General features: G+C 34.3%; 1 pseudogene; it reads left to right on the plus strand.

Moving 5' to 3' along the window:
- Positions 1 to 10,298, plus strand: part of LOC113930434 — a 91,419-nt pseudogene extending 81,121 nt beyond the window's left edge.
- The last annotated feature ends 537 nt before the right edge of the window (positions 10,299 to 10,835 follow it).

The raw sequence follows: 10,835 nt of genomic DNA on the forward strand, positions 1-10,835 counted from the left end.
TATTTCCCCTTATTTTTTCTGGTTTCCCAAAAATATTTCAATATGGAATCTTGCCCTAACCCCCTTGACAGGAAAGGGGAAAACAATCTCAAATTTTATATAAAGATTAACTTTGTCACTTTTTTCAGGGATGCTTCAAATGCACAGGACCATTTTTATTATCTGTTATTTTCTTCTTCTTTTTTTCGGGAAGTTAAATTTTCTATGTGGGTACAGATTGAAAATTCTTACTGAAGTAAAAGCAGCAGAATTTATTGTTTCAAATGTTTCTTTAGTGCTCCTTGAGTTGAGCACTTTCTTGACTTGGTCTCCTTAGGTAAGAAATTCGTGTAACATTTTGTTCTCCCAAGCAAGAAGGAATGTTTTCCCTCCTCAATCACTATCCCGGCATACTTGTCCAACAACTGCAATACAGGAGAGAAAGGGCACTGGGCTTGAAATTAAGTTGTTCCTCTGCCACTGGCTATTTAAAGAAATTCCTTCTCTTCTTCTACTGTTTTGGATATGTAATAAACTTTCTTCATATTCCAAACCCCCAAATAAAAAAGTTAGCCTCAATTTACCCCATTTAATAAACATCTCCTTATTTGTCTCAGATTGAACTTCACATTAGTATTAAGTTCCTTTGAGCCTATAAATAATAATTTTCTAGATAAAATGAGCAGCAATCCAGATCAATGGCACAGCTGTAATTCAAAGGTTACCACTGCCACAGGTAAACAAAAAGAACACCATGATTTACAATATTAGCATATCTCCTACTACCAAATTACAGGTTTGTCTTCAGTGAGGAAGTACCCATTATGGTTATTGACAACTGTTAAAATACACTTACGTTTTGTCAAAGAACTTGAATCACATGTATGACATAAAAGGAAAACATTTATTCAATGCAATGGTATAAAGGCTCATTTGCAAACAGTGTGTGTATTGGGGAGGTCTGTCCTTCAGATTTCAAGGCTGTCTTTTTTCTACTTGAATAATAAGAAAAGCAATATCACTATAAAAGGAGACAAGAGATGAATGGAAAGAAAGGTTCTGTGTTACAGTTCAACGAAAAGAGGCTAATTCTTTTCATGCACAAGGAAATTGTTGTATTGAATATTATTTTAAAGAAATATTTCTCTTAAAATGGCAGGGGGCTTGGATGACATCTTGTATTGAGATATCGGCTTTAACAAAATTTATTTTAAATGTCCCATGCTCAGTGAAGTCTTCCTTTAAAATCTCACATTATATCAACAATTACAAAACAAATTTATCTCTACTCAATTACAACCCTTTCCTGAAACTTTTGTTAAAACATTACAAATTTAAACTTACATTTAATTCAAGATGTGTATTTAAATCAGACCAAGAACTGAGAAAATGTTCTCACAATCTGGACACTACTTGGGCCACAAGTGTGTAAAGGATTAGGAACAAACACATACAGTATAATGCATGTTACATAAGCATATTCATACTTGATGAATCACATATGGCTGACCAAATTAAATCCTTCCTTCATCGCAGTCTAACTTCAAAATTCTTTTTAAAACCGACCTTACAATGTAAAAATGATTGTGCTTCTTTCACATTGTGTGACCTTGCTGGCCTATAACCATAATAGAAAATGGTATGTGGCCAATATTGTTGAAAGTCTTTGAGACAGAAACCAAATGCTAAGGGCCTGTTTCCTGATATTTTGATATAAAGGATATAAGTTTCAAATTCCTGTTTTCATGGAAACTAGGATGCATGCTGGGGGAAAGAAGCTTTGAAGTTATCAGAAATTTGTTGTTGTTGTTGTTGTTTTTAATCTGAATGATCTGGAGCAAAGTAGGCCTGTTTGTTAGTATTTCCCAGGATACTTAGCTGCTCTGTTGCCCTCGGGGGTCAAACTTCAGTGTAAATAACTTTATCTAGAAGCAACTATTTGGACTTGTCCTATGTCTGTCAGTGAGGCATTTGGATCCAATCTAAACACAAGCCTGCAACAGGGTAGCTGCAGCACACACGAAACTTACCAAAGTCTCCTATTTTGAAAGTCCATTTTTTTCCGGTTTTTGTTTTGAAATACACATGTGAAGGGAAAAAGCAGACATCTGACATTTCAGTCCCTGTGTTGTTTGTCTACTCTTTGATTTGCCAAGTGACCAGAAATACTTAAGTGTCATTTGTCCCTATAGGTGAAAGCCAAGTCATTATATAGTAAAGTAAACTACATGGAAGTATCTTCTGTCTCTCTGTTTCTCTTCCTCTCACATCCACACACACATCTTAAATGTACGCCAGTCTTACAGACCACATGTCTTGTGGTGAAAAAAAAATTTTGAGGGGAGAGATTAGGAGTTAAACTAAAAATTTTCAGAACCTGAAAGTCTAACAGCCTGCTGATTCTTTTTATAATTTTTGAAAATGAGAGATCAAGAAATTTTTAGGTTTTCGATATAGAGTATCATGTTATCTGCAAATAGTGAAAGTTTGACTTCTTCCTTGCTGATTGGATATCATTTATTTCTTTTTGATGTCTGATTGCTGAGGCTAGGACTTTCAGTACTATGTTAAATAACAATGTTGAGAGTAGACATCCCTGTCTTGTTCATGATTTTAGAGGAAAAGCTTGCTGTTTTTCTTCACTGAAGGTGGTATTAGCTGTGGGTTTTTCCTATACGGCCTTTATGATGTTGAGGTATGTTTACTGTATCCTTACTTTGTTGAGGGTTTTTATCATGAATGGATGTTGTACTTTGTGAAATGGTTTTTCTGCATCTATTGAAAAGGCCATATGGTTCTTATCCTTCCTTTTATTAGTGTGGTTTATCACGTTGTTCAATTTGTGAATATTGAACCACCCTGCAGCCCACAAATAATTCCCAATTGATCATGGTGAATGATTCTTTTAATGTACTGCTGGATAAGATTTGCTAGTATTTGGTTGAACATTTTTGCATCCATGTTCATCAGGGATATTGGCCTATAGTTCTCTTTTTTAGAGGAGTCTGTCTGGTTTTGGAGTCAGGGTAATGATGGCCTAATAGAATGAATTTGGAAGTTTTCCTTCCACTTTTTTTTTTTTTTGGAATAGTTTTAGAAGAGTGGGTATTAACTCTCCTTTAAATATTTGGTAGACTGACCTCATGAAACCATCTAGTCCTGGACTTTTGTTTCTTGGGATATTTTTAATGACTGATTCAATTTCTAAGCAGGTTATTGGTCGGTTCAAGTTTTCTACTTCTTCCTATTTCAATTTTGGTAGTTTTTATATTTCTAGGATTTTATCCATTTCTTCAAGATTGTCTGATTTTTGGCATGCAAATTTTCATAATATTCTCATTTTTTTTGGTATTTATGTGCTGTTCGTTGTTATTTCTCCTCTCTCATTTGTGATTTTACTTTTTTGGGTCTTTTCTTTTTTCTTTTTTATAAGTCTGGCTAGAGCTTTATCAATTTTATTACTTTTTTCAATGAACCAGCTCCTGGTTTCATTGATCTATTCTACTGTTTATTTTTAGTTTCTGTCATTTATTTCTGCTCTAATCCTTATTATTTCCCTTCTTCCACTAGCTTTAAGGTTCGTTGTTGTTCTTTTTCTAGCCCTTTTAGATGTAAGGTTAAGTTGTTTATTTGAAATTTTTCTTACTTCTTGATGTAGGCATATATTGGTATATTCTTCTCTCTTAGGACCACTTTTGCTGTATCCCAAAGGTTTTGGACCATTGTGTTTTCCCTTTTATTCATTTCCCTTTTTTTTTTTTAGTTTCTTCTTTAATTTCCCAATTGACCCATTCATTCTTTAGTAGCATGTTGTTTAACCTCTATGTATCTGTTTTTTTCCTAATTTTTCCTTGTGGTTAGCTTCAAGTTTCATAGTGTTATGGACAGATAATAAGCCAGTCTTTTTGTCTTGTTTTTGATTTCAGTCTTTTTGTACTTGTTGAGGCCTGATTTGTAACCTAGTATGTGATCCATTCTGGAGACTGTCCCATGTGCACTCTAAAAGAAAGTGTATTCTGCTTTGGGATGAAATGCTTTAAATGTATCTGTTATGTCCACCTAGTCCAGTGTGTCATAGAAAGCCATTGTTTCCTCTTTGATTTTTTGCTTAGGTGATCCAACCATTGATGTAAGTGGTGTGTTAAAGTAGCATGCTATTATTGGATTATTATCAATGAGTTCATTTATATTTGTTATTAATTGTTTTATATATTTGGAGGCATAAATATTTATAGTTGTTAGATCTTCTTTTTGGATAGTCCCCTTTATTTTGATATAGTGCCCTTCTTCATCTCTTGTTACAGTCTTTGTTTAAAGTCTAGTTTATCTGATATAAGCATTGCTACTCCAGCTTTCTTTTGACATCCATTTGCATGATAAATATTTCTCCATCCCCTCACTTTCAATCTGCAGGTCTCTTAGGTTTAAAATAAATCTATTGTAGGCAGCATATAAATGGGTCTTGTTTTTTCATTCTCTCTGACATCCTATATCTTTTGATTGGAGAGTTTTGTCCATTTACATCCAGAATAATTAATGATAGATATGTATTAGTGCCATTTTATTACTTGTTTTGTCATTGATTTTGGAAATTTTCTCTGTTCCTTTCATTTTTGTCACTTTTGGTCTTCCCTTTCCACTCAGAGTCCCCTTTAATATTCCTTGCAGAGCTGTTTTAGTGATCTCAATCGCCTTTAGTTTTTGTTTGGGAAACTTTTTACTTCTCCTTCTATTCTGAATGATAGCCTTGCTGGACAGATTATTTTTGGCTGCAGATATCCCCCCTTTGGCACGTTGAATATATCATGCCACTTTACTCTGGCTTGCCAAGTTTCTGTGGAGAGATCTGCAGCTAACCTTCCGGTCTTCCCTTGTAAGTTAAGCACTTCTTTTGTCTTGCTGATTTTTGTCTTGCTGCTTTTAGAATTTTTTCTTTATCTCTAAAATTTGGAAATTTAACTACAATATGTCTTGGTGCTGGCCCGCTTTTCTTGATTTTGATGGAAGTTCTCTGTCCCTTCTGGATTGGGGTGTCTCTTTCTTTCCCCAGATTAGGGAAGTTTTCAGCTATTATTTCCTCAAACTTTCTGCCCCCTTTTCTCTCTTCTTCTTCTGGGACTTCTATGATATGAATGTTATTACATTTGATGGAGTCACGAGTTCCTTAAGTCTACTCATGTGATCCATCATTCTTTTTTCCTTCTAAAAGAGAAAATATTTTAAATCAAAAGAATCAAAAGCCATGGAAGTGATAAGTGGAATTTGAGATTATACTGATTTATGTGTATAATTTGCATAGAGAAGGAAAGAAGAGATTCTAAATTGATGGGATTGTATGAGCAAAGTGAGGGAGGCTGAGTTGTTAAAATATTAGTTATGATCATAACAATTTTAGAATTTTGTACTATCTCTTAAAATTGGTGATTCATTTAGAGCAGATTATCATAACCATTGAATGAATACATAGTTCTGTTTATTTAAAAAGTTAGATGGTGTAATAAAAACAGCATAGCATAATGTTGGGGTTAGAAAAGCGTTCACTGGGAGTTTTGTATAAGACATATTATATTTAGAATCCAAAAAAGTTGGACTTATATTTGTCTGTAAATGGATAATTTTCACCACCAAAGTCAGAATCCACACAGATAAAGGATAATCATACATCCTGAAAAGCATAGTCTAGTGGGCTATGAGTATACATATCTGTGTGTATGACACATATATTAAACTTAAGAGAAAGAGCAACATAGCAAATGAATTGAAAAAACAGACCACCTTTCTTTTATTTATAACAATTATGGAAGCGATTTCAAAAGTAGGAAGTATCAAAGGACATGCAGTAGAGAAGCAACCATTTAACCTTATCCTCAAACACAAGCATGTCACATGAGTTAATAATTGTAATTATCTGTAGAGTTAATGCCGTCAGAAACAAAGCTTTCTTATATGTCAGTTGGTTTTGCAAACCATTGCAGTGTTGCTAGGTTTTTCAGATGAATTACTGTAGGAATTCAAGGCTTAAAGAAAATCATAATAATAGGGTGTCATAAATCTCCATCACACCTGGAACTCAACTGTAGCATTCTTTCATCCTCAATCCAAGAGTATGTTGTACACTTGCTACTGAGAATATCAGCATGATGGAGTCTTAAACATTCCAACACATTTTCATCATTACCACTAGGTGTGGGTCTCACCTAAATGAATATATCTGTAAACAGTGAAGCAGCTTTGAGGTCACAAAGTTGGTTACCGAGATGAATTCCCAGTTCCCTTCATTATAGAACATCTGTACTTTATCTTCTAAAGTAGTGGTTGGGCTGTATTTTGTAATCCAACTGGGATGATCAGGCTTCCTCTCTTAATTTTTTTTTAAACTATTGATGTTAAAACAAATAAAAACAATGAAGATTTTTTTTTTAGTTTTTGGCTTAGTAGATCCTATTTATTTACTTTTTAATTTATAATACATTTTTTATAATACAAGGGCTACAGTTAAAGAATGTGACAGTAACAGATTTATGGTATCCTGATTAACACAGCATGACTAGGGAAACATTTGACTGTGGTTTCTGGACTTCTGCAATGCACTGCACTCATTTGCAAAGGACAGATAAACTGTATAGTTGTCAGAGAAACTAAAAAATGAACTACTACAGCGTAGTTAATTCAAAGCGAGCTGAATAATGCAAACACAAATTTTACTTTCTATGGTGTTTTTCTCCAAATTCATCAGACCAAAGAATCTTGCATACAACTAAGGCAAAATCAAAACAAATTAAATAACTACACTTATCCAGGTATGTTAAAGACCTTTATTATTTATGTATTCACTTTTTGTTTACTATTTTGGCAGATATTAGTGACTTAAGATGGAATAGAGCCACAGAATTCCCTCTGGGTTGTTTATGAAGCTAACAATAAGACCAGGCTAAGACACAAATAATTACCCTCTGACTTGTTTCTCAAGGAACTCAGCTTAGCCATGTTTATCCTCAGTTGGTATTACTAACTATAAACTTCACAATTTTGAACAGGTTGCATTCTTTTAATATAGATTTGCACAAAGTTCTCTCACTCAACAATACTTGAATTTTGTAAATTAAAACAATGTCACATAGTTTGTATGATGGCCAAAAGAAGAGGGACTCCAATATTTGGCCCTCAAGCCAAATGTTACAAAAGTTCACCATTCCTTATATGAAAATAGCAAAAGTTTCAGATGCTACCACAGAGTACAATCCATGCAGGAGTAACAGAGACATTTATGAGGACAGACTTTTATTTTTCTTACAAATATGGTCAGTATGAATCAATAGGTTAGAGAAATGTTATTCTAAATCTTAAACACATTTCAATCAACTGTATTTAGTTCTAGGAATATAATTATTTACTTCTGAATTTATTTCTTCTAAACTATTTATGTTGTCTCTAATACTAGACTAATGAAGTAAAATAAAAATATTCTGTCTTGTGTAAAATTATAATGTTAATGATTTAAAAGATAAATAGAATGCAATATCATCATAATACATGATTTAAACGTGCCTGAAATATCACTAAGTAATTATCCCTATACATAGAACATGTGCTACAACCATCCTATCTTTGACCTAGTATTTATTTAAGAGATTACCTACTTCCAACTGCCTATGCTGAAACTTCTTGTCAGGATGTTTCTTTGTTTTATGAAAAATCTGTTACAATAAATATTGTTACATGATTTCAATAGATGAACAGATCAAAGTGATTTTTTTCTTATAATTTCCTTAAAAACATCCCCTTCCTCCCCTTCTTCCAAAAAAATGTAAAATATTTTTACAACAAATGCATGAAATATATATATATTTATATATAATATAACTTAAATAAATAAATATATGTAAATTGTGTATATATTTAAATATATAATTTCTTTAAGAATAGAAAATATAGCCCACAATGCAGAGGTCCTCTCCTTATAATTTTTGTGTTCTTTAATTTAAACCTGCTGAATTAGAGGTCGCATATGTAAGCCATTTACACAGGCAAGAAAGCATTCTGTGCCCAATTAGTGCATGAAATTCAGTAGTGAAAGGCTTTTGGTGTTCTACAATTTGGTTTACATTGTGGAAGGCTAAATTTGGGAAAGGGTAGTAAATAGCTATGAAAAGGATATTCCTTTTTAACTAACTCACTGAAAATCTGCTACAAATTCCAGATCGAAGCACAAAGTGAATGTAGATTTTTCATAGTACTAGGCTAATGATAACACTTTAAAAACATCTTGAAGAATCTTGACAGAGTAAGGTAACATTTCATTTACTTCAGGCTGATTTCTCTATTTGTATGCCATACTCTTTCAAGCAGGTCCAATTTAGAAATACAACAAAACCTACAAAAACAAGTAATATATAAAAATTCAGTTAGATGCTGACATTCACAATACAAAAAAATTGTTCAATTTCTTAAAGTTCCTTGCATCTCAATACTCACATTCCCACACACCAAGCATTTGTGCATGCATGTGCTTATTTACCTTGAGGCTTGGAGCCTAACAAACTAGAGAGACAACTTTAGGTACAACTGTTGAAGAGTTGTCAGCTGGAATGATGAAGCAGCTCTGAAATTATGTGAGTGTATGGGACAGTAGTATTTGATTTAACAAAATAACACCTTGACTTTGTATCATACTTTGCCCCCTTTTTAAAGACAATTGCACAGAATCCTCGTAACAGCTCTATGAGTTTGGTTGTAATTACAGACTCATAAAATGTCAGAATTGAAAAAGTCCTGCATTTTTATATTGTCATCTCTTCATACTAAAGATAAAGAAACCAAGGTTCAGAGGTTGGGTGGCAAACATTAGGCAAAATCAGTACGATGGAAGAAGCACAGATTTTGACCAGAACACGGTGAATTCAAGATTCAGCTCAGCCACTCTTGAACTGTGTCAATTTCCTTTAGCAAGTAATATAGCTTCATTGAATCTGTTTTCTCACCTGTAAAATATGGGACACAGTAGCTAATTTTCTAACTTGTATAGATGAGTGAAACTGTGTTTGGAAAACAACTAACAGAGTATCTGGAACATAGTAGGTACTTAACTAAAGAAAATTCTATTCCTACTGGGCAGTCTACAATGCACACATGCACACACACACACACACACACACACATATGTTTTCAAGAATACACTTATTGGGACGCCTGGGTGGCTCAGTTGGTTAAGCATCTGTCTTAGACTCAGGTCATGATCTCAGGGTCCTGGGATTGAACCACACATCAGGCTCTCTGCTCAGCGGGGAGTCTACTTCTCCCTCTGTGCACACTCTCTCTCTCTCTTTCTCAAATAAACAAAATCTTTTTTGTAAAAAAGAATACATTTATAAGTTGAAGCAAGGTGTACCAGTACACGGAGAAGGGAGAGCCTTGACAAATCTAAAACACACACACAAACACAACTGTTTACAGTCTCTGAAAATAAAACAGGGTTTAGGTTTTGCTAGTTGCCATACAGTTTTGCATAAGCTACCTAGAACAGGCTCAGAATTAAACTAGAAATAGCTTTGTGTCTATGCAATTGCTTAGGTGATTATGATTTTGAAGGTGGTAGGATGGCCTTTTCTCTACCATACATTCTTTTGCTCTACTTGTATTGAAATCCCTTTATTCATTCTTTAGGTTTAGCATGTCCATTAAGATATAATTATAATTTTTCCTGATTACAACAACATAGAGTTTGTTACAAAACTGTGAAAGAACACAAAGAAGACAATAAAAAGTGTAGCTAACCCATCACCCAGAATAACCTAATGCAGATATTTTGGTATATTTCCTTAGTCTTTTATTTTCCATGAGTGTGTCCATGTAGTAGGATTATGATAGATAGATGATAGATAGATAGATAGATGATAGATAGATAGATAGATAGATAGATAGATAGATAGATAGATAGATAGATAGATGATAGATGATAGAATTTATCAGGGTCTAGGTCAAAAATAGCGGGGGTGGTGGCAGCTGTGTCCTGGCTGTCTGGGCTGCTAGGTCCATCTGGGGCACAGCTGGGGCATTCCATGTCGAGTGGTGCCCATGGCGAGGAGGCCTCAGCTTGCATGTGAAAGGCTCTCACCTACTTGGTAACGCTCCCTGGCGTGGGTGTGAGCATGCTGAATGTCTTCCTGAAGTCACCTCATGGAAAGCACGACAGACCTGAGTTCATCGGCCACCCCCATCTCTGCATCAGATCCAAGCCCTTTCCCTGGGGAGATGGTAATCATAGTTTATTCCATAACTCTCACGTAAATCCACTTCCAACCGGCTATGAAGATGAATAAAGAGAACCTGGACCACCACCCAGTGGTGACCACAGCACTGGTTTGGACCATGACTCTGCACACGGACCAGAAAAGTCTATGGGACCTTAAGCTCACCTTCCTTACTTGCATCAAATGACGACCAGTATACTAATCTTCCATCCATTTGCTTATGGCAGGAGATGGCTTAAATAAATAACTTAGATTGGTCCATGAAAAAAAAAAAAGAAGAGTTTTATCAGGACCTTTTCAACCTTCATCTTGTGAGAATTTCCCCAATGCCATTAAATATTCTTTTAAGACCATTTTTGATAGCTACATGCTATTTCCATGATTGGACATTCCACAATCTATTTGAAATATATATATTTATTACAAAGTCAGTTTAATTAAGCCTAGTGCAACTATCAACATAATTTTATTTTTCTACTCATGCAACTCTGTCCCTTATACTTATAGCCTCTTTTCTTCCAGGGAAGGAAAGTGTCCTGATATCCTAGCCATGTGACAAAAAATATATTGCCAGGTAGAGCATTAAAATAATTTTAAATGTGAAGT

Source organism: Zalophus californianus, chromosome X (genome assembly GCF_009762305.2).
Source record: "Zalophus californianus isolate mZalCal1 chromosome X, mZalCal1.pri.v2, whole genome shotgun sequence".
NCBI classification, from domain to species: Eukaryota; Metazoa; Chordata; class Mammalia; order Carnivora; family Otariidae; genus Zalophus; species Zalophus californianus.